General features: G+C 47.8%; 1 protein-coding gene across 1 annotated transcript in view; it reads left to right on the top strand.

Moving 5' to 3' along the window:
• Positions 1-9: 9 nt before the first annotated feature.
• golga6l9 (golgin A6 family like 9) overlaps positions 10-22,033 on the top strand; it is a 75,027-nt gene continuing 53,003 nt past the window's right edge. The window contains exons 1-4 of the mRNA XM_072264149.1: positions 10-85; positions 8,122-8,173; positions 11,170-11,252; positions 13,543-13,590. The gene's annotated coding sequence lies outside the window, so the exon portion shown is untranslated. The remainder of the gene's footprint in view (positions 86-8,121; positions 8,174-11,169; positions 11,253-13,542; positions 13,591-22,033) is intronic.

Genomic DNA, 22,033 nt, shown 5'->3' with positions numbered 1-22,033 from the left:
ACCTGATCAGTGAACGTCACTCTAGACTCTCTGCCTGTTTTCGGAACAAACATCACGCAGAGGAGAGAAGCATTTGGTCCAAGAAGTAAGTTTCAGACAAATTACTTGATATTTATTTATTATTGTCACCAGTACTGAAATACAATGAAAAACATTTGTCTTGCGAACACCCAGACACATGATGCCTTGTATAATTACGTTAGTTAAAAGAAAACAGAATTTCATATTCATATTCCAAACCTATTCTTCCAACTCTTTTTTTACATAATTCTTTATTCCTTATAATTGTCAAGCACCTCTGCTCCATCCGAGACTTCCCGGTGGTCAAACAGTTTAATTTCCATCCCCATTTCCTCTCCGGCGTGTCGGTCCATGGCCTCCTCTGATGATGAGGCCACCCTCAGGGTGGAGGAGCAACATCTTACTTTCCGTCCGGGTAGCCTCCAACCTGATGCCATGAATATTCCTTCTGGTAAACAAATTACGCCTGAACCCCCCGCCCCCCAATCCCCACTCGGACCTTTTACCTCTTCTCACCTGCCTTTCACTTCCCCCTGGCTCCCCTCCTCCTTCCCTTTCTCCCGTGGTCGACTCTCCTCTCCTATCAGATTTCTTGACCTTTTCCACCCACCTGGTTTCACCTATCACCTTCTAGCTAGCCTCCTTCCTCTCCCCACACCTTTTTATTCTGGAATCTTCCCCCTTCCTTTCCAGGCCTGACAAAGGGCGTTGGCCCGAAATGTCAACAATCAATTCATTTCCATAGATGCTGCTTGACCTGCTGAGTTCCTCCAGCGTTGTGTGTGAGTTGCTGTGGATTTCCAGCATCCACTGATGTTCTCGTGTTTATAATGATTGAATATTGCATGTCGTCCCCTGACCGACACGCCACAGCAAATTACTAAAATTTGTAAATGTTCGTTTCTTCTGTAAGACGTGTGTGATCATGGTCTTTCCATGATCACGATTGTTCTTGGCAAATTTTCCTACAGAAGCAGTTTGCCATTGCCTCCTTCTGGGCAATGTCTTTTCAAGACAGGTGACCCCAGCCATTATCAATTCTCTTCAGAGCTTGTCTGCCTGGCGTCAGTGGTCACATAACCAGGACTTGTGATCTGCACCAGCTGCTCATCCAACTATCCACCACCTGCTCCCATGGCTTCACATGACCCTGATCAGAGGGGGTGGGGGGTTGCTAAGCAGGTGCCCAAGAGTGACCCCCAGGCTAGCGGCTTCCCCTCCTTTGGTAGAGACATATCTCCACCCCAACATCCATACATGTAAAGGTATAAGGCGAATAAAGTTGATCCTTGATCCTTGAATGGAGAATGTTATATAAAGAACATAGAACACTACAGCACAGTACAGGCATTTCAGCCCACAATGTTGTGACAACCTTTTAACCTACTCCAAGATCAGTCTAACCCTTCCCTCCCACATCGCCCATTTTTCTATCATCCATGTGTCTGTCCAAGAGTCTCTTCAATGTCCAGAGCATATCTGCCCCTAACACCACCCCAGCAGAGTGTTCCACACACCCACCACTCTATGCATAAAAAAACCTGCCTCTGAAATCCCCCCTATCCTTTCCCACAATCACAAGTTATGCCCCCCAGGTATTATTGTGTAATAGTGTGTAGTGTAAACAGAAAATGGAATGGAGAAAAAAGAGTTGTAGTGACAGAGAACGTGCAGTGTAGGTGGACAAATGAAATGCAAGGGATTAGGAGTTCTTTCCAGGAATGAAAGAGTTAATGTATGAGGAGTGTTTGATGTCTCCTGGATTCACTGGAATTTAGAAGAATGAGGGAGATCTCATTGAAACCATCTGAATATTGAAAGGTCTAGATAGAGTGGATGTGGAGAGGTTGTTTCCAATCGTGGGGGAGTCTAGGACCAGAGGGAACACTCAGGATAGAGAGACGTCCATTCAGAACAGAGATGAGAAGGAATTTCTTTGTCAGAGGATGATGAATCTGTGGAATTCATTGCCACAGAAAACTGTGGAGACCAAGTCATTGGGTATATTTAAAGCAGAGGTGATAGGTCCAGAGGTGACATTGGTTATGGGAAGAAGGCAGAAAAATGGCATTGAGAGAGGTAGTAAATCGGCCATGATGAAATGGTGGAGCAGACTCGATGGGCTGAATGGCCAAATTCTGCTCCTATGTCTTATGTTCTTACTTTTTATCATGTGGTAGGTCAGTTCAGAAATCTGATAACAAGAGTTGACCCTCAGCCTGTTGGAACTTGAAAGACTTTTCTGTCTCTTGCCCAAGACAATCACCCTGCCCATCCACCGTTGCCTCCCCTCTTGGTGGGAGAGGGGAGAAGAGAGAATATCTGGGGTGTTACCTTTTGTAACTTCAAAACATTAAACTAATTCAACTGAAGACATGGAAGACATCTAGCTTCGAGTTTACTTTAAGCCAGACGCACGCGTAGCACGTGGTAATGTGATGACATATGCAATTCACATATTTATACATGTAATCCATAGTGAATTTTTTTAATGAACAAGAATGCTTAATCAAACAATATATACAAGATTACTCAAATATTAGTGAAATATTAAATACAAAACACAAGGTGTGTGGTTGAGATCTTTGATTCTGCTGGCTGCTTTACTGAGACAGTGAGAAGTGTAGACAGAGTCCATGGAGAGGAGGCTGGTTTCTGTGATGTGCTGGGCTGTGTCCACAACTCGCTGCAGTTTCCTGTGGTCACGGGCAGAGTAGATGCTATACCAAGCCATGTGATAAAATGCGTTATACAGTGCATTGGTAAAAATTGGTGAGGGTTTAAAGGGACAGGCTGAATTTCCTTGACCTCCTGGAGAGGTAGAGGTGTTGGCGAGCTTTCTTGGCTGTGACCTCAACAGGACCAGGTCAGACCCACAGGGATTTGCTCGATTGTGATGGAGTGGACTTATTACGTACAATTGTTGCCTGGTCTTGTTGTGTACCATTGTTGTGTTGAGCTGGTGGGCAGGGTCAGTGATTGTCTTGGACGGTTTTCTTGTGATCATTTGACATGGGTACTGTACAATACTGCCACACGTTCACTGGAGAGACTGGCAGTGGGGAAGGTGCATCGTCCGGTTATGCCGAGGACTAGGTCAAGGCCACAGGGTCACCTGTTGCAGTTTTCCAGGGAAGCACACACTGGAGGGGGTGTGGGAGAAAGCAGTGGCCTCTGTGGGTGTTCTGGAATCTGTTGGATGCTGGCCCCTCCCATTGGTGCTACCCTCCAGTGTTCGCCTGGTGCTGCTATCCAGTGTTGGCTCGGTGCCACTCTCCGGTGTTCACTCGGTGCTGCTATCCAGTGTATGCTCAGTGCTGCTCTCCAGTGTTGGCTCGGTGCTGCTCTCCAGTGTCCACTCGGTGCTGCTCTCCAGTGTTCGCTCTGTGCTGCTCTCCAGTGTCCGCTCGGTGCCACTCTCCAGTGTTGGCTCGGTGCTGCTCTCCAGTGTGCGCTCAGTGCTGCTCTCCAGTGTCGGCTCGGTGCTGCTCTCCAGTGTCGGCTCGGTGCTGCTCTCCAGTGTCCGCTCGGTGCTGCTCTCCAGTGTTCGCCCGCTGCTGCTCTCCGGTGTTGGCTCGGTGCTGCTCTCCGGTGTTCACTCGGTTACTGCTTTCCGGTGTTCGCCTGGTGCTGAGCTCCAGTGTTCGCTCGGTGCTGCTCTCCAGTGTTTACTCGGTGCTGCCCTCTGGTGTTCGCTCGGTGCTGCTCTCCGGTGTTGGCTCGGTGCTGCTCTCCAGTGTTCGCTCGGTTACTGCTCTCCGGTGTTCGCTCGGTTATTGCTTTCCGGTGTTCGCCTGGTGCTGAGCTCCAGTGTTCGCTCGGTGCTGCTCTCCAGTGTTCACTCGGTGCTGCTCTCCAGTGTTTACTCGGTGCTGCCCTCCAGTGTTCACTCGGTTACTGCTTTCCGGTGTTTGCTCGGTGCTGCTCTCCAGTGTTTACTCGGTGCTGCTCTCCAGTGTTCGCTCGGTGCTGCTCTCCAGTATTCTCTTGGTGCTGCTCTCCAGTGTTCGCCCGCTGCTGCTCTCCAGTGTTCACTCGGTGCCGCTCTTCAGTGTTTGCCCGGTGCTGCTCTCCAGTGTTCACCCGGTGCCGCTCTCCTGTTTTCACTCGGTGCTGCTCTCCAGTGTCTGCTTGGTGCTGCTCTCCAGTGTTCGCCCGCTGCTGCTCTCCAGTGTTCGCCCGCTGCTGCTCTCCAGTGTTCACTCGGTTACTGCTCTCTGGTGTTGGCTCGGTGCTGCTCTCCAGTGTTCGCTCGGTTATTGCTTTCCGGTGTTTGCCCGGTGCTGAGCTCCAGTGTTCGCTCGGTGCTGCTCTCCAGTGTTTACTTGGTGCTGCCCTCCAGTGTTCGCTCGGTGCTGCTCTCCAGTGTTCACTCGGTGCTGCTCTCCAGTGTTCACTCGGTTACTGCTCTCCGGTGTTTGCTCGGTGCTGCTCTCCAGTGTTTACTCGGTGCTGCTCTCCAGTGTTCGCTCGGTTACTGCTTTCCGGTGTTCGCTCGGTGCTGCTCTCCAGTGTTTACTCGGTGCTGCTCTCCAGTGTTTACTCGGTGCTGCTCTCCAGTGTTCACTCGGTGCTGCTCTCCAGTGTTCGCCCGCTGCTGCTCTCCAGTGTTCGCCCGCTGCTGCTCTCCAGTGTTCGCCCACTGCTGCTCTCCAGTGTTCACTCGGTTACTGCTCTCTGGTGCTGGCTCGGTGCTGCTCTCCAGTGTTCGCTCGGTTATTGCTTTCCGGTGTTTGCCCGGTGCTGAGCTCCAGTGTTCGCTCGGTGCTGCTCTCCAGTGTTTACTCGGTGCTGCTCTCCAGTGTTTACTCGGTGCTGCTCTCCAGTGTTCGCTCGGTGCTGCTCTCCAGTGTTCGCTTGGTGCTGCTCTCCAGTGTTCGCCCGGTGCTGCTCTCCAGTGTTCGCTCGGTTCTGCTCTCCAGTGTTCACTGGGTTACTGCTCTCCGGTGTTCGCCCGGTGCTGCTCTCCAGTGTTCGCTCGGTGCTGCTCTCCAGTATTCGCCCGGTGCTGCTCTCCAATGTCTGCTTGGTGCCGCGCTCCAGTGTTTACTCGGTGCTACTCTCCAGTGTCCGCTCGGTGCCGCTCTTCAGTGTTCGCCCGGTGCTGCTCTGCAGTGTTCACCCGGTGCCGCTCTCCTGTTTTCACTTGGTGCTGCTCTCCAGTGTCCGCTCGGTGCCGCTCTTCAGTGTTCGCCCAGTGCTGCTCTCTGGTGTTCACCCGGTGCCGCTCTCCTGTTTTCACTCGGTGCTGCTCTCCAGTGTCTGCTTGGTGCTGCTCTCTAGTGTTCGCCCGCTGCTGCTCTCCAGTGTTCACTCGGTTACTGCTCTCTGGTGTTGGCTCGGTGCTGCTCTCCAGTGTTCACTCAGTTACTGCTCTCCGGTGTTCGCTCGGTTACTGCTCTCTGGTGTTGGCTCGGTGCTGCTCTCCAGTGTTCACTCAGTTACTGCTCTCCGGTATTCGCTCGGTTACTGCTTTCCGGTGTTTGCCCGCTGCTGCTCTCCAGTGTTCGCCCGCTGCTGCTCTCCAGTGTTCGCCCACTGCTGCTCTCCAGTGTTCACTCGGTTACTGCTCTCTGGTGTTGGCTCGGTTACTGCTCTCCGGTGTTCGCTCGGTTACTGCTTTCAGGTGTTTGCCCGGTGCTGAGCTCCAGTGTTCGCTCGGTGCTGCTCTCCAGTGTTTACTCGGTGCTGCCCTCCAGTGTTGGCTGGTGCTGCTCTCCAGTGTTCTCTCGGTTACTGCTCTCCAGTGTTCGCTCGGTGAAAGAACAAACTGGACCAGGTGAACTTATGATCACTTCTGCAGTCATACCACTCAGGGTCTTTGGCTCCATTATTTTTTCGTTGTGATTGTTTGCTTTCCTGCAGTCATAACCATGTGTGCATTTGTGCTATGCGCAGTATGCTCTGTGCTATTGGCAATGTCTTTTGCACCTTAGCCCTGTTTTGTTTGACTGTGTTCCTGTCTGGCTGAATGATAGTTAAACTTTAACTATATCCTGCATTCTGTTTTTAATTCCTTTTTACTATCTTGATGTATTGAATGATCAGTCTGGATGGGGCATGCAAAACAAATCTTTTCAATGTAAACAGAGTTGGGGAGTGGAGAGATGAGGGCATTACGGTAGCTTAGTAGTTAACATGATGCCTTACAGTGCCAGATGTAAGCTCAGGGTTCAATTCCTGCCACTGTCTGTAAGTTTGTCCTCTAAATGAATGTTCAGTTCCTGCCACTCTCTCTCCATGAATGCAGGGGTTTATTCCGGGTGCTCCAGTTTCCTCCCACTTTCCACAGATGTACGGTTTGCTTCAGTAAGTTGTGGGCATGCTATGTTGGTGCCGGAAGTTTGGCGACACTTGTGGGCTGCTCCCAACAAAATCCTCAGACTGTGTTGGTCACTGATGCAAATGACCCATTTCACTGTCTGTTTCAATGTTTTGTACCAAATAAAGCTAATCTTTAATCCTCGGGTGGATGATCAGCAGGACGAAGAGCAGTGCGGGATGGTGGACAGATGAAGCCAGTTGGGGAGGGTGTGGGGTGAAGATCGGAGATGGACAGGTGGATGAAGAGGAGTGTGGGATGATGGATGGATGGGAGAGAGTGTGATGTGGGTTGGGGTTGGGGTGAAGATCAGAGTTGGGCAGGTGGATGAAGAGGGGTGTGGGATGATGGATGGATGGGGCATGGTGTGGTGTGGGTTGGGCTGGGGTGAAGATCGGAGATGGACAGGTGGATGAAGAGGAGTGTGGGATGATGGATGGATGGGGGAGTGTGTAGTGTGGGTTGGGCTGGGGTGAAGATCGGAGATGGACAGGTGGATGAAGAGCAGTGTGGGATGATGGGTGGATAGTGGAGGGTGTAGTGTGAGGTGGGGTGAAGATCGGAGATGGACAGGTGGATGAAGAGGAGTGTAGGATGATGGATGGATGGGAGACAGGTGGATGAAGAGGAGTGTGGGATGATGGATGGATGGGGGAGGATGTAGTGTGGGGTGGGGTGAAGATCGGAGTCAGGCAGGTGGATGATAGGTGGAAACACCTATCCTACTGGTCACCTTCCACCTCCATTCTCAGTTCCGATGTCCAACAGACTGATGCATTCATAAAGAAGGCACACCAGCGGTTATACTTCGTTAAGAGTTTAAGAAGGCTTGGTTACCAAAGACTCTACCAAATTTCTGCAGATGTACCATGGAGAGCATTCTAACTGGTTACTTCACCCTCTGGTATGGTGGCACCAAAGCTCTGGGTCACAAGAGGCTGCAGAGGGTTGTAGACTCAGATAGCTCCATCACAGCCACAACCCTCCCCACCATCGAGGACATGTTCAAGAGGCAGTGCCTCAGGAAGGTGGCATCCCTCACTGAGGGCCCTCACCACCCAGGACATGGTCTCTTCTCATTGCTACCACAGGGCGGAGGTACAGGAGCCTGAAGACACACACTCAACAATACAGGAACAGGTTCTTCCCCTCCGCCGTTCGATTTCTGAATGGACAAAAACCATTGAAGCCTACCTCACTAATTCTTTATATGCATTATTTATATATTTTGTAATTTATAATAATTTTTGTCTCTGCCACAAAACAACACATTTCATGTCAAATAAATCAGAGAAAATAGACCTGAATCTGATTCTAGTTCTGCTTCTCAGACCAAAACATTGACAATTCCTTACCCCCCCCCCCAACTCCACATACACAGGTGGTGAATGACCCACTGGGGCCCTCAAACAGTTTGCTTGAAGCTCCATAAAAAAGTTCTGTGTTTCAATGAGAACAGCTCCCTCAAGGTTATTATAGCCAGGGGGTGTAGTGGGGATAGGCTCCCCCTGCCTATGAAATGCTCCCAATATTACCTTATGCTAACTCTCAATCTTCTGTAATATATTTTATTATTTGTTAATTTATTTGTGGTAATGTTACTTTACATGCAGTGTGTGTAAGTTATATGTACTGTGTTGTTCACGTTGGTGTGGAGGGACATTGTTTCGTTTGGCAGTATACATGTGTACGGTTGAATGACATTAGACTTGAATTATTGCAAAATGGACCCACAGTCACAAAGTGGAATTCTCAGCTGCTTGTTTCCTTCGCCTCAGATGTCTGAAGAGATTCACGTGCAGGTAGCCGTTGGAATCCAGCAGACAGCAGGTGAGGACTCCAAGCCGGGCACCTCGCCGTGTGCCGTGGGGACAGTGTGGTGTTGAGGTTCTGTGGTCAGTAGGGCAGGGGTTAGACCAGGAGTCTTCAACAGGGTGTGTGGGGCCCTTATGATGCACTTGGTGGTTTGTGGAACACTTCAGGCTGGGAGCTGTGTAGGTGAACGATGGTGGGTGGTAGGTGAAGAGACTCTGAGTGTGTGTGTGTGTGTATGTGTGTGTGTGTGAGAGAGAGAGAGAGAGAGAAAGACTCTGTGTGTGTGTGTGTGTGTGTGATAGAGAGAGAGAAAGACTGTGTGTGTTTGTGTGACAGAGAGAGAGAGAGATACTGTTTGTGTGTGTGTGACAGAGAGAAAGACTGTGTGTGTGTTTGTGTGTGTGACAGAGAGAAAGACTGTATGTGTGTATGTGTGACAGAGAGAGAGATACTGTTTGTGTGTGTGTGACAGAGAGAAAGACTGTGTGTGTGTTTGTGTGTGTGTGACAGAGAGAAAGACTGTGTATGTTTGTGTGTGTGTGACAGAGAGAGAGAGAGATACTGTTTGTGTGTGTGACAGAGAGAAAGACTGTGTGTGTGTTTGTGTGTGTGTGACAGAGAGAAAGACTGTGTATGTTTGTGTGTGTGTGACAGAGAGAGAGAGAGATACTGTTTGTGTGTGTGTGACAGAGAGAAAGACTGTGTGTGTTTGTGTGTGTGACAGAGAGAAAGACTATGTGTGTGTTTGTGTGTGTGACAGAGAGAGAGATACTGTTTGTGTGTGTGTGTGACAGAGAGAAAGACTGTGTGTGTTTGTGTGTGTGACAGAGAGAAAGACTGTGTGTGTTTGTGTGCGTGTGTGACAGAGAGAGAGAGATACTGTTTGTGTGTGTGACAGAGAGAGAGACTGTGTGTATGTTTGTGTGCGTGTGTGACAGAGAGAGAGAGATACTGTTTGTGTGTGTGACAGAGAGAGAGAGATACTGTTTGTGTGTGTGACAGAGAGAGAGAGATACTGTTTGTGTGTGTGACAGAGAGAGAGACTGTGTGTTTGTGTCCGACGGACTGAGTGTATGTATGAGAGACAGAGAAGGAAAGAGGGAAGGAAGAAGAGAGAGACTTTGTGTGTGTTGTGTGCATGTAAGGCAGATTGAATGTATGTGTATGTGTGGGAGAGGGAGAAGAGAGAGAGAAAGAGGCTCTGTGTGTATGTGTGTTTTTGTGAGAGACTGTGTGTGAGAGGTGAAAGAAAGAGAGAGAGATTATGTGTGTAAGGGTGAGTGGGGTAAGAGAGAGAAATTTTATGTGTGTGTGTGTGTGAGAGAGAAAGACTGTGTGTGTGTGTGAGAGAGACTGTGAGAGAGAAAGACTGTGTGTGTGTGTGTGAGAGAGAGAAAGACTGTCAGACAAAGAGAGAAAGAGACTGTAAATGTGTGTTTTTGTGAGACAGTGTGTGTGTTTACGAGTCTGTGTGTGTGTTTACGAGTCTGTGTGTATGTGTGTGAGAGAGAGAGAGAGAGAGAGAGGGAGAAAGGGAGGGATTCTACGTGTGTGTGAGAAAGAAACTGAGTGTGTTTTTTGTGTGAGAGACAGAGACACACAGTCTCTCTCACTCTCCCATACACACACTCAGCCACCCCTCTCTCTCACACGTACACAGTCACACAGTGTGAGAGACTCTGTGCGAGAGTGTGTTTTTGTGTGAGAGACTGTGAGAGAGACTGAGTATGTGCGTGAGTGAGAGAGAGAGAGAGAGAGAGAGAGGCTCTGTAAGTGTGTGTGGGAGAGAGACACACTGTGTGTGAGTGAGTGAGAGACAGACAGACAGAGGGACTATGTGTGTGTGTGTGTGTGTGAGAGAGAGAGAGGGAGAGACTGAGAGAGCATTCTACCTCCCAAACTACCACCCCCTCCCCATCCAGCATCTCCTGCCCCACATGTGGCTGAGTTTGCGGGTCCCACAATGGTCGACGATAGTTTGCTTCCACTACACTTATAGAGGAGGATATGCATGCATGTGTCTTCAGTGAGAGAGGAAACATCTAAAGCAGATCTGAGGGCTTTGTTTTTCACACAGAGGGAGGAGAATACTGTATCTAGAATGAGTTGTCAGAGGAAGTGGTAGATGCTGGTACAATTACAGTGTTTAAGAAGGCATTCAGAAAAGTGCTTGGGTTGGAAATATACAGAAATACAGGCTAATATGGATGAACAGGATCAGTGTAGACTGGCATCACAGATGGCACAGGATCAGCATAGACTGGCATGGCAGCTGGCACAGGATCAGCATAGACTGGCATTGCAGCTGGCACAGATGCTGTATGATTCTGTGACACATCAGCCAGATAATTACAGGTTGTGCCGGTGGTCAGGAAGACAAATGCTATGCTAGCATTTGTTTCAAGAGGACTAGAATATAAAAGCAAGGATACAATCCTGAGGCTTTATAGGGCATTGGTCAGACTGCACTTGGAGAATTGTGAGCAGTTTTGGCCCCTTATCTAAGATATTGGAGAGGGTCCAAGAAAGATTCTGGAAATTTAAAGGGTTAACATATGAGGAATGGCTTTAGTCCTGTACTAACTGGAGCTTAGAAGAATGAGGGGAATTTCATTAAAACCTATTGAAATATCTAGATAGTGGATGTTGAGAGGATGTTCCCACTAGTCAGGGGAAGGAGTCTAGGACCAGAGGTAACAGCCTAAGAATACAAGGATGTCCCTTTAGAATAGAGATGAAAAGGAATTTTTTTAGCCAGAGGGTGGTGAATCTGTGGAATTCATTGCCACAGATGGCTGTGAAGGACGAGTCATCGAGTATATCTAAAGCAGAGGCTGACAGGTTCTTGATTAGTCAGGACATCAAAGGTTATGTGGAGAAGGCAAGAGAATGGGGTTGAGAGGAAAAATAAATGGCCTCATTCTGCTCCTATGTCTTAAGGTCTTGTGATCAGAACAGGCGGGGTAGTATCAGCACCTACAGTAACCTCCAAACTTTTTGTCTATTTGCAGATGAGGAAGAAGGAAGATCAACATCAGTGACCATCAAAGATTTTAAAAGTCTAACTGTTGTAGAGCAGAATGCAGAGGGAAAGGTCAGTCAGAAAATTGTGTGCCATTCTGGTCATCGAGCTACATGAAGAACATCATTAAACTGGAGTGAGGGCAGGCAAGATTCACGAGGATGCTACAGGGAATGAAGGGCTTGAGATTTTTTGGATCTGTTATTTTCTGATCCTTAGGGTTCTTCCGGGAGTCAAGAATGGCCAGAAGTCTTAATTCTTAATGATCATTTACTTTAAAGTTTAAACAAACATACAAATACTAAGCAAACTAAGTATGGAGCTGAGAAACAAGGAAAAAGTGAATGAGAAGCTAAGACGGCGAAGGTAAAAGGAAAAGATGGTGCCTCTGAAAAATCCATGACTTTTATAATTGAGATACAGACGAAATTCCTTAGATAAAATAAACCAATCAATGGTTGCACAATTAACACCACAATGGATAATGTGCTAACACTTAGCCAATTGAAAAATCAGAAAGATGATAAGGAGTTAGTTTAATGGCTGTACCACTTTCTGCAGCGAGTGGGGAGAAACACTGCAGACTGTGAAATATACAGAGTTTGTTAAAATGTACAAACGATTAAAAACATGTACATTAATTATCTAATATCTTATAAAAAGTATTATTAAGAAAACAGTGGTTTTGAACAGTTATAAGGAGATCAGCTTGGACTTCATTTCATAGAGCATAGGAAGCTGAGAGGTGACCTTATTAGAAATTTATCTAATCGTGTGGTATACAAAAATTATGAGGGGTATAGAGTAGGGTAGAATATGCAAGCAGCTTTTCCCACTGAGGTTGTGGTGAGACTAGAACTGAGAGATCATAAGTTACATCTATTTTATTTATTCTTTATTTCTATTTTGGAGATTCAGCACAGTTACAGGTCCTTCTGGCCCTACAAGCCTGCACCTCCCAATTACCACCCAGTGTCACCAATTAACCTACTAGCCTATATGTTTTTGGAGTGTAGGAGGAAACCAGGGCACCTGGAGGAAACCCACAGGGTCACGAGGATCACGGTAGCGTAGTGCTTTACGGTGCTGGTGACCTGTGTTCAATTCTCACTGATGCCTGTAAGGAGTTTGTATGTTCTCCCCGTCTCTGCATGGGTTGCCTCTGGGTGCTCTGGTGTTGTCCTCCCATAGTCCAAAGACATATACGAGGGGTGCATTGATAAGTCGTGGCCTAAGATAGAAGGAGTCCATGTTAGAAAACCTAACACATTTATTTTTCAACATAGTCCCCTCCTACATGTACACACTTCATCCAGCAATCATGGAGCATACGGATCTTGGACTCCAGAAAGTGTCCACAGCAGGGGTGATAGATAAGCTCGTGGCCTAAGTTAGAAGGAGTTGAGTTATTAACACTTCAAACTTTCTGCATAATCACTCAAAGAGTTGAACTGCATGTGCGTGTAACAAGAGCGCCTTGGACCTCCAGGTGGTCCACAGCAGGGGTGATTGATAAGTTCTTGGCCTAAGGTAGAAGGCGATGAGTTATACAGCTCTCGTTACATGCACGTGCAGTTCAACTCGTTGAGTGAAAATGCAGAAAGTTTGAAGTTAATAACTCCATCTCTTCTACCTTAAGCCACAAACTTATCAATCACCCCTGCTGTGGACCACTTTCTGGAGGTCCAAGACGCCGACTTCTACAAAGAAGGGATCCGTATGCTCCACGACCGCTGGACTAAGTGTGTACATGTAGGAAAAATGAATGTGCTAGGTTTTCTAAAATTGGCTCCTTCTAACTTAGGCCACGAACTTATCAATCAGCCCTCATAGGATATTGGTTCAATTGGTCATTGTAAGCTGTCCCGTTATGAGGTTGGGATTAAATCGTGGGGATTGCTGGGTGGCGTGGCTCGATGAGCCAGAAGGGCACCTTCCACGTTGTATCTCAATAAGTAAACAAATACATAAAACCCTGGCCTAATCACGGGACAGTTTACAGTGACCAACGGTACGTCTTTGAACTATGAGAGGAAACAGGTGTAAACCCACGTGCCCACAGGAAGAATGTACAAGTTCTTTTACAGAGGACTCTGGAATTGAATTTCAAGCTCTGACGTCCCGGGCTGTAATAGTAGTGTGCTGATGCCCGAGTTCTATGAACATATTCTGTGTTTTATGTTTAAATGGATGGGGTGCTGTAGCTGAGCAAGAAGTTGAGGGAAAGTTGAGGCAGGTGGAAATGTCGGGTGGGTGGGATTCATTCTTCCCGAAGCCTGCAGGACTCTGGGTTCTATCAAACCCTCTGTCTCTGAGCTCAGTGATCATCAGTGTGATTAAACTATTTTCCCTTCACCAGCAGGAGAGCACCTTCACTTTCGACTGTGTCTTCGAGCAGGATACTGATCAGGTGAGGAGTGTTAGCTCGCAACTCCGACAAGATGTCTCTACACTTGGGTTGCAAACTGTGGTGCCAGGTGTTGCTTCTGAAATAGTGTATACAAACTCTAGATGCTGTAAATCCAGAATAACACACACTGGAGGAACTCAGCAGGTCAGGCAGCGTTTATGGAGCAGAATAAACAGTCAACGTTTCGGGTGGAGACCCTTCTTTAGGACTGGAAAGGAAGTGGGGAAGATGCCAGAATAAGACAGAGGGGGAGGGGAAGGAGTCCCAGGAGGAGGTATTTGGCCCTTTATTCCCCCAGTGTAGCCTCCAACCTGACAGCATGAACATCAATTTCTCTAACTTTGGTTATTTCTCCCCCTCCCCTTTCTTTCTCTTTCCATTCCCCAATCTGCTCCTTTTCCTTTCTCTTCTCCTCCCCCTGATGCCCCTCCTCCATCCCTTTCTCCCAGGGTCCTCTCTCTTCTCCAGTCAGATTCCTCCTTCTTATTCCGTTTACCTCTTTCACCCATCACCACCCAGTGTCTTACTTCATCCCCCTCCCCACCCACCCACCTTCCCCCTCACCTGGTCTCACCTATCACCTCCCAGGGTCTCACTTCATCCCCCACCCACCTTCCCCTTCACCTGGTCTCACCTATCACCTCCCAGTGTCTCACTTCACCCACCTTCCCCCTCACCTGGTCTCACCTATCACCTCCCAGTGTCTCACTTCACCCACCTTCCCCCTCACCTGGTCTCACCTATCACCTCCCAGTGTCTCACTTCACCCACCTTCCCCCTCACCTGGTCTCACCTATCACCTCCCAGTGTCTCACTTCATCCCCCTCCCCACCCACCCACCTTCCCCCTCACCTGGTCTCACCTATCACCTGCCAGTGTCTCACTTCATCCCCCTCCCCACCCACCCACCTTCCCCCTCACCTGGTCTCACCTATCACCTCCCAATTTGTTCTCCTCCTCCTCCCCCACCTTCTTATTCTGGCTTCTTCCCCCTTCCTTTCCAATCCCGTTGAAGGATGTCAACCCGAAACATCGACTGCTTTATTCCTCTCCATAGATGCTGCCTGACTTGTTGAGTTCCTCCGGCACTTTGTGTGTGTTGTACATAAAGTGTGGTGTAACTACTTGTCCGGATAGATCAATGTCAGAGTTAGTGGCCCACAGGGGAGTGTCCCACAGCTGACCCTTTGGCACAACATGAAAGCACTGCACGTGCTGAAACCAACATCTAACTGTCATTAGAAAGGAGACACAATGGCACCTCTACTGTCTTAGAAGATTGTACAGATTCAGCATGTCGTCAAAAACTTTGACAAACTCCTATAGATGCATCCTGGAGAGTATCCCCACTGGTTGCATCACAGCCAAAGAACAGAAATGTCTACAAAGAGCAGTGGATACAGCTCAGTCCACCCATTGAGCTGACACATAAAGATGCTGGCTCAAGAAAGCGGTTTCCATCATAAGGACCCACCACCCAGGTCATGCTCCCTTCTCACTGTTGGCATTAGGAAGAAGGTACAGAAGCCTCAGGACATACACCAACAGGTTTAGGAAGAGCTGTTACCCTTCAACCATCAGGCTCCTGAACCATCGTGGGTAACTTCACTCACCTTCACTCCGAACTGATTCTATGACCAACAAACTCACTTTCAACGATTCTTTACAATTCATGTTATCATAGAGTGTCATCTTTTGCACGTTGGTTGTTTGTCTCTGTGAAGTTTTTCATAAAATTCTCTTGTATTTCCTGTCAATGCCTGCAGGGAAATGAATCTCAGGGTAGTATATAATGATGTATATGTATGTACTTTAATGATAAATTTACTTTGATCTCTAAAAAAGACTGGAAATGCTCATCAGGTCTGGAAGTGTCTGTGGAGAGAGAAACTATGGCAAAATTTCCAGACTGTGAGGAAAGGTTATCAATGTGAAACATTATCCTCATTGTGGGAAATAGGGTGATCTCTGTTTATCAAAGTTCAAAGTAAACTTATTAGCAAAGTGCATATACCATAGGTCACCATATACAACCCTGGGATTCATTTTCTTGCGGGCATTCACAGTAGATAGAAAGAAACACAACAGAATCAATGAAAGGCCACACACAAGACAAACAACCCGTATGCAAAAAAAACAAACTGTGCAAATGCAAAAATACAGAAATAATAATAGTACCTAAATAAGCAATAAATATCAAGAACATGCATTGTAGAGTCTTTACGAGTGAGTCCATATGTTTTGGGAACAGTTCAGAGATGGGGCGAGTGAAGTTGAGTAAAGTTATCCCCTCTGGTTCTAGAGCCTGATGGTTGAGGGGTAATAACTGACCCTGAACCCCCCCCTCACCACCACATACCAGATATACAACATTCACTGTGGGTCTTCAGACTCCTGTTCCATTGATTTTATGATCACAAAAGATGCCGAGGAACTCAGACTGGATGAAGGGTCTCAACTCAAAACGTCGACAATCCATTCCTTCCACAGATGCTGCCTGACCCACTGAGTTCTTCCAGCACCTTTAGTGTTGCAGCAGATTCCAGCAGCCTCCTGTGTTCTCACTGATCTCTTGAAGGTTATTTCTGATGTTAGGAGAGAGTGTACAGTTCCCTGGTGAAGCCGCTGCTGTCTAGGGTGAGGCTCGGATACAACGTGTCTCTGGTTGTGTGTGGTACCTCTGGCAGGAGCAAACTGCTAGAGGGAGAGGGCAGAGAGGATGGCATCATGCGTAAGGTAAGGCTTCCTTACCTTGACGTCTTTTTATAAAGGTTTAGCTTTATTTGTCACATGTACTTCGGAACATACAGTGAAATGTGACGTTTGCAACAATGACCAACACCGTCTGAGGATTTGCTGGGGTTGGACCACGAGTGCCACCATGCTTTTGGCACCAGCATAGCATGCCCACAACTCACTAACCCTAACCCAGATGACTGGAATGTGGGAGGAAACCGGGGTACCCAGGGGAGTACGTACAGTGCCAGGAATTGAACCCCAATACATTAACCACTGGGCTACTGTGCTGTTAGTGTCTTAACAATAATAGCCATGGAACTACTGAAGTGTTGTAAACACCCCAAATACTCATTGACCCTCTGTAGGTTTGTGTGTTGTGTACATGAGGCTCAGTCTGTGGGGTGGACCGAAAGGGTTTGCAGTCTTCCCTAACCACCTGTCATTTCTGTGGTTGGGAGGAGTCAGTATATCACAAAGTACAGAGGGTGAGGGTTTTACAGCTTCTGTCTGAGTAATGTCGAGGCTTCGCAGAGGGTGCAGAAGGCTTTTACCAAATGCTGTCTGGATTGTGTATAGTTCTGTTCACCCCATTATAGAAAGGATATTGAGGCTTTGGGTGCTGCCTGGATTAGAGGGCATGTGATATAAGGAGAGGTTGCACAAACTTGCGGTGTTTTCTCTGGAGAGTGGAGGCTGAGGGGAGATCTGATAAGAGTTCTATAAGATTATGAGAGGCATAGCTAGAGTAGACAAAAAGTATCTTTCCAAGGGTTGAAATGCCTTTTAAGGTGAGAGGGGGTAATTTCAAAGGAGATGTGAGGGGCAAGTCCTTTACACACAGAGTGGTGGGTGCCTGGAACGCACTGCCAGGGGTGGTGGTAGAGGTAGAAACATTTGGGACATTTAAGAGACGTTTAGAAATAGGCATCCGTTAGTCTCATGAGACCATGGAGTTGCGCCTTGGAAAGTTTCCAGGGCGCAGGCCTGGGCAAGGTTGCATGGAAGACCAGCAGTTGCCTGTGCTGCAAGTCTCCCCTCCACACCACCGATGTTGTCGAAGGGAAGGGCACTAGAGCTGATATACTTGGCACCGGTATCGTGTCAGAGCAATGTGTGGTTAGGTGCCTTGCTCAAGGACACAACACGCTGCCTCAGCTGAGGGTCGAACTAGTGACCTTCAGATCACTAGACCGACACCTTAACCACTTGGCCACGCGCAGAGACATTTAGATAGGCAAATAAATGTGAGGAAAATGGAAGGATATGGACATTGTGTAGGCAGAAGAGATCAATTTGGTTAGCAATTTGATGACTCATTTGTTTGGCACAACATTGTGGCCAAAGGGCCTGTTCCCTGTGCTGCATTGTTCTGTGTTCTATGTTATAAGGGCCTGTATATGTCCAGTTAGGGTCTTCAGAGTATCAGGAGGCACATAACATTGTCAGTGGTACCTCCCAAACGTCCAGCAATCTCTTGGACCCCCTACCATCGGGCGGGAGGTACTGTAGCATTAGGACAAGGACTGTTAGGATGGGAAGCAGCTTCTTCTCCCAGGCTGTGAGACTACTGAACTCCCTCCCACCACCCAGATCTCATCACGTATGAGGCGCCAGTAGCGTTATACTGTTTACTTATTGTGTCGTAAATGCACCTCATGATAAATGTCAATCTTCTGAAATGTATTTTATTATTTGTTAATTTATTTCTGGTAATATTACTTTGTGTGTTGTGTGTGAGTTATATGTACTGCGTTGTGCACCCTGGTCCAAAGGAACGTTGTTTTATCTGGCGGTATACATGTATAAGGCTGAATGACAATAAACTTGAACTTGCAGTTCTGGAGCACTTTAGCCCCACACTCCTGCCCTATGGTCAGGGTGGTTTGCTCGGGTGTGATCTCCACCTGAGGTGCCCACTCACAGATCTTATTGGTGGGTTGTTGTGGATTCTGCCTGCTCCTCCTCTGGCGTATCAGTACCCGTGTAACCCCAGAGAAGGAGCAGGTGTGGTGGATGTCACCCTCTTGAGACACCACCTTTGGAAGGTGCCCTTGAAGGTGCGGAGGGTTGTTTCCTTAGTAATGTGATGACAGTATGTATGTCTAATACTATGAAATCTGTGGTCGAAGATACAGTCAAGATGGCGGTGAGCTGTGGTCTCTGTTGAGTTCTGGTTGAGATGGTGGTGAGCTGTGGTCTCCGTCGAGTTCTGGTTGAGATGGTGGTGAGCTGTGGTCTCCGTGGAGTTCTGGTTGAGATGGTGGTGAGCTGTGGTCTCTGTTGAGTTCTGGTTGAGATGGCGATGAGCTGTGGTCTCTGTCGAGTTCTGGTTGAGATGGTGGTGAGCTGTGGTCTCTGTTGAGTTCTGGTTGAGATGGCGATGAGCTGTGGTCTCTGTCGAGTTCTGGTTGAGATGGTGGTGAGCTGTGGTCTCTGTCGAGTTCTGGTTGAGATGGTGGTGAGCTGTGGTCTCTGTCGAGTTCTTGTCGAGATGGTGGTGAGCTGTGGTCTCTGTCGAGTTCTTGTTGAGATGGTGGTGAGCTGTGGTCTCTGTCGAGTTCTGGTTGAGATGTGGTGAGCTGTGTGGTCTCTGTTGAGTTCTTGTTGAGATGGTGGTGAGCTGTGGTCTCTGTCGAGTTCTTGTTGAGATGGTGGTGAGCTGTGGTCTCTGTTGAGTTCTTGTTGAGATGGTGGTGAGCTGTGGTCCCTGTCGAGTTCTTGTTGAGATGGTGGTGAGCTGTGGTCTCTGTCGAGTTCTGGTTGAGATGTGGTGAGCTGTGTGGTCTCTGTTGAGTTCTTGTTGACATGGTGGTGAGCTGTGGTCTCTGTCGAGTTCTGGTTGAGATGGTGGTGAGCTGTGGTCTCTGTTGAGTTCTTGTTGAGATGGTGGTGAGCTGTGGTCTCTGTTGAGTTCTTGTTGAGATGCCGATGAGCTGTGGTCTCTGTCGAGTTCTGGTTGAGATGGTGGTGAGCTGTGGTCTCTGTCGAGTTCTGGTTGAGATGTGGTGAGCTGTGTGGTCTCTGTTGAGTTCTTGTTGAGATGGTGGTGAGCTGTGGTCCCTGTCGAGTTCTTGTTGAGATGGTGGTGAGCTGTGGTCTCTGTCGAGTTCTGGTTGAGATGTGGTGAGCTGTGTGGTCTCTGTTGAGTTCTTGTTGACATGGTGGTGAGCTGTGGTCTCTGTCGAGTTCTGGTTGAGATGGTGGTGAGCTGTGGTCTCTGTTGAGTTCTTGTTGAGATGGTGGTGAGCTGTGGTCTCTGTCGAGTTCTGGTTGAGATGTGGTGAGCTGTGTGGTCTCTGTCGAGTTCTTGTTGAGATGGTGGTGAGCTGTGGTCCCTGTCAAGGTCTGGTTGAGATGTGGTGAGCTGTGTGGTCTCTGTTGAGTTCTTGTTGAGATGGTGGTGAGCTGTGGTCTCTGTCGACCTTGTGGCTCAAACTTAGTTGCTCTTTTAAGTTCATAGGCAGGGATGATTTTGAGGATTGAGAGGGAAGTTAGGGGTCAGGTTGGGTTTAGGGACAGGAATGTTGGGAATTTAGAGGTCAGGCCAGTATCTAGGTCTCCACTTTGTGTTTAAAGATCAACAACGTGGACTGTGATGAAGAACATCCAGGGTCTAGGTCTCTACGCCTGAAAGCCAGTGACATGGACAGGTGAAGGGCATACGGAAGCTAGACCTCTGCTATAAGCAGGAAGGCCAGCAACGTGGACAGGTGAGGAAAGGTGTCTGGAGTCTAGGCCTCACTCCATGCTCCGCACTTGAAGGTCAGTGAAGTGGACAGCTGAGGAAGGACATCTGGAAGCTTGGCTTCCCTTCATGCTCCACACTCGAAAGCCAATGACATCGACTGGTGAGGAAGGACATCTGGAAGCTTGGCGTCACTCCATGCTCAGCACTCGAAGGTTAGTGACGTCGACAGGTGAGGAAGGGTGTCTGGAGTCTAGGCTTCCCTCCATGCTCCGCCTTCAAAGGCCAATGACATCGACAGGTAAGGAAGGAACTCCAAAGATGTTGGGCTGTCCCAGTTCGGTGGGTATTGGGATCAGATCACATGAGAGTCAGTGAGTTGGTGATCCTGGAGTTTGGCCATGAAGTTTGGGGTCCTGTCATCATCTAGACTGGGGACCGATATAGAAGATCAAAACCTGAAGGCATCAGAAGTGTGAAACTCAAAGCCTGATGCCCGAAGCCCGGAGACTGGAGGCTGGAGGCCAGTTGTTGAACAGAAAATCCTACAAAAAGTAGTGGATACGTCCCAGTCCATCATGAGAAAAGTCCTCCCCACCATTGATTACATCTACACAGAGCATTGTCACAGAAAAGCAGCATCCATCATCAAGAACACCCCACCACCATCCAGGGCATGCTCTCTTCTCACTGTTGCTGTCACGAAGGAGGTACAGGAGACTCAGAAGTCACACCACCAGGTTCAGGAACAGTTATTACCCCTCAAACATCAGACTCCTCAACAGGCTCAGAGGGAATAACTTCACTCAACCTCACTTGCCCCAACATTGAAATGTTCCCACAACCTATGAACTCATTTTCAAGGACGCTTCGACTCATGTTCTCGATATTTGTTGCATACTTAATTATTATCATTATTGCTTTTTCTTATTGTGTTTGCACAGTTTGTTGTCTTTTGTACATCTGTTGTTCGTCTGTCTTTGTTGGTGCGGTTTTTCATTTATTCTATTGAGTTTCTTGTATTTACTGTGAATCTCAGGATTGTAGGTGGTGACGTATATGTACTTTGATAATAAATTTACTTTAAACTTTGTCCTGGGGTTTGAGAACTGTTGGAGTGAGTGTGTGTGTGTGTGTTGCTTGTTGTGTTCTGAGCATCGTGGGCATGCTATGTTGGTGCAGAATGCGTGGCGACACTTGCGACTGCCCCCACCTCATTGTTAGGTTGTACCGGGTGTTAATGTAAATGACTCATTTCACTGTATGTTCCGATGTTTGTGGACTGGATTCTGCATGATGTGTTTCTGGTTGCTCCTGTTTTCGTTGCTTTTTTGGGTGATTTTGATCGGGGGGGGGGAGGGGTGCTGAACTGAGTACGCCTGGACTCTTTCGATTTTGTGTTTTATCTACTGTGTTTTTTGCTCATTTTTTTGTTGCCATTTGTGCGATTTCTTTGTTTTGAACGTGGCGGGGGTGGAGTTTGACTTTTATTCTTTGAACGGGTTCCATGGTTTTCTTTGTTCCATGGCTGTCTGTGGGGAAAACGAATCTCAGGGTATATATATAATACAGTACATACTTTAATCATAAATGTACTTTGAATCTTTGTGATAAATGAATGAATCTGAAGTCTGAGGGTAATCTGAATGGAGCAAAGAAAGCCATGTATTGCTTTTGAGTTCCTGGTACATATTTGCTATGAATTACATTTAAATGAATACTGTTAATCCTTTATGCTTTGCAGATGTTGGATGATGTGTTTACAGAGCGAAGGTCAGAGGAGGATCACTGCAAAGAACTCATCACGTTCTCTGACATTCAGGTGAGGCCGCTTTGGGTTTTCTGAAGTGCTGGTAATTTGCGAAGGCGGAGCTGCTGCTGAAGCAGTGACCAAACCAAGAATGCTGGATGAATGTCGGAGCGCTGCAGCACAGGGCTTCTGTTACAGAAGCAGCCTTCACTGGACCAGGCTGCTGGAGGTTGGAATCACATCGCTGCCTGTGTCACAGAGCTACAGAG

Source organism: Mobula birostris, chromosome 7 (genome assembly GCF_030028105.1).
Source record: "Mobula birostris isolate sMobBir1 chromosome 7, sMobBir1.hap1, whole genome shotgun sequence".
NCBI lineage: Eukaryota > Metazoa > Chordata > Chondrichthyes > Myliobatiformes > Myliobatidae > Mobula > Mobula birostris.
Note: the sequence above shows the minus strand (reverse complement) of the source record. Positions and strands in the feature narration are given on the sequence as shown.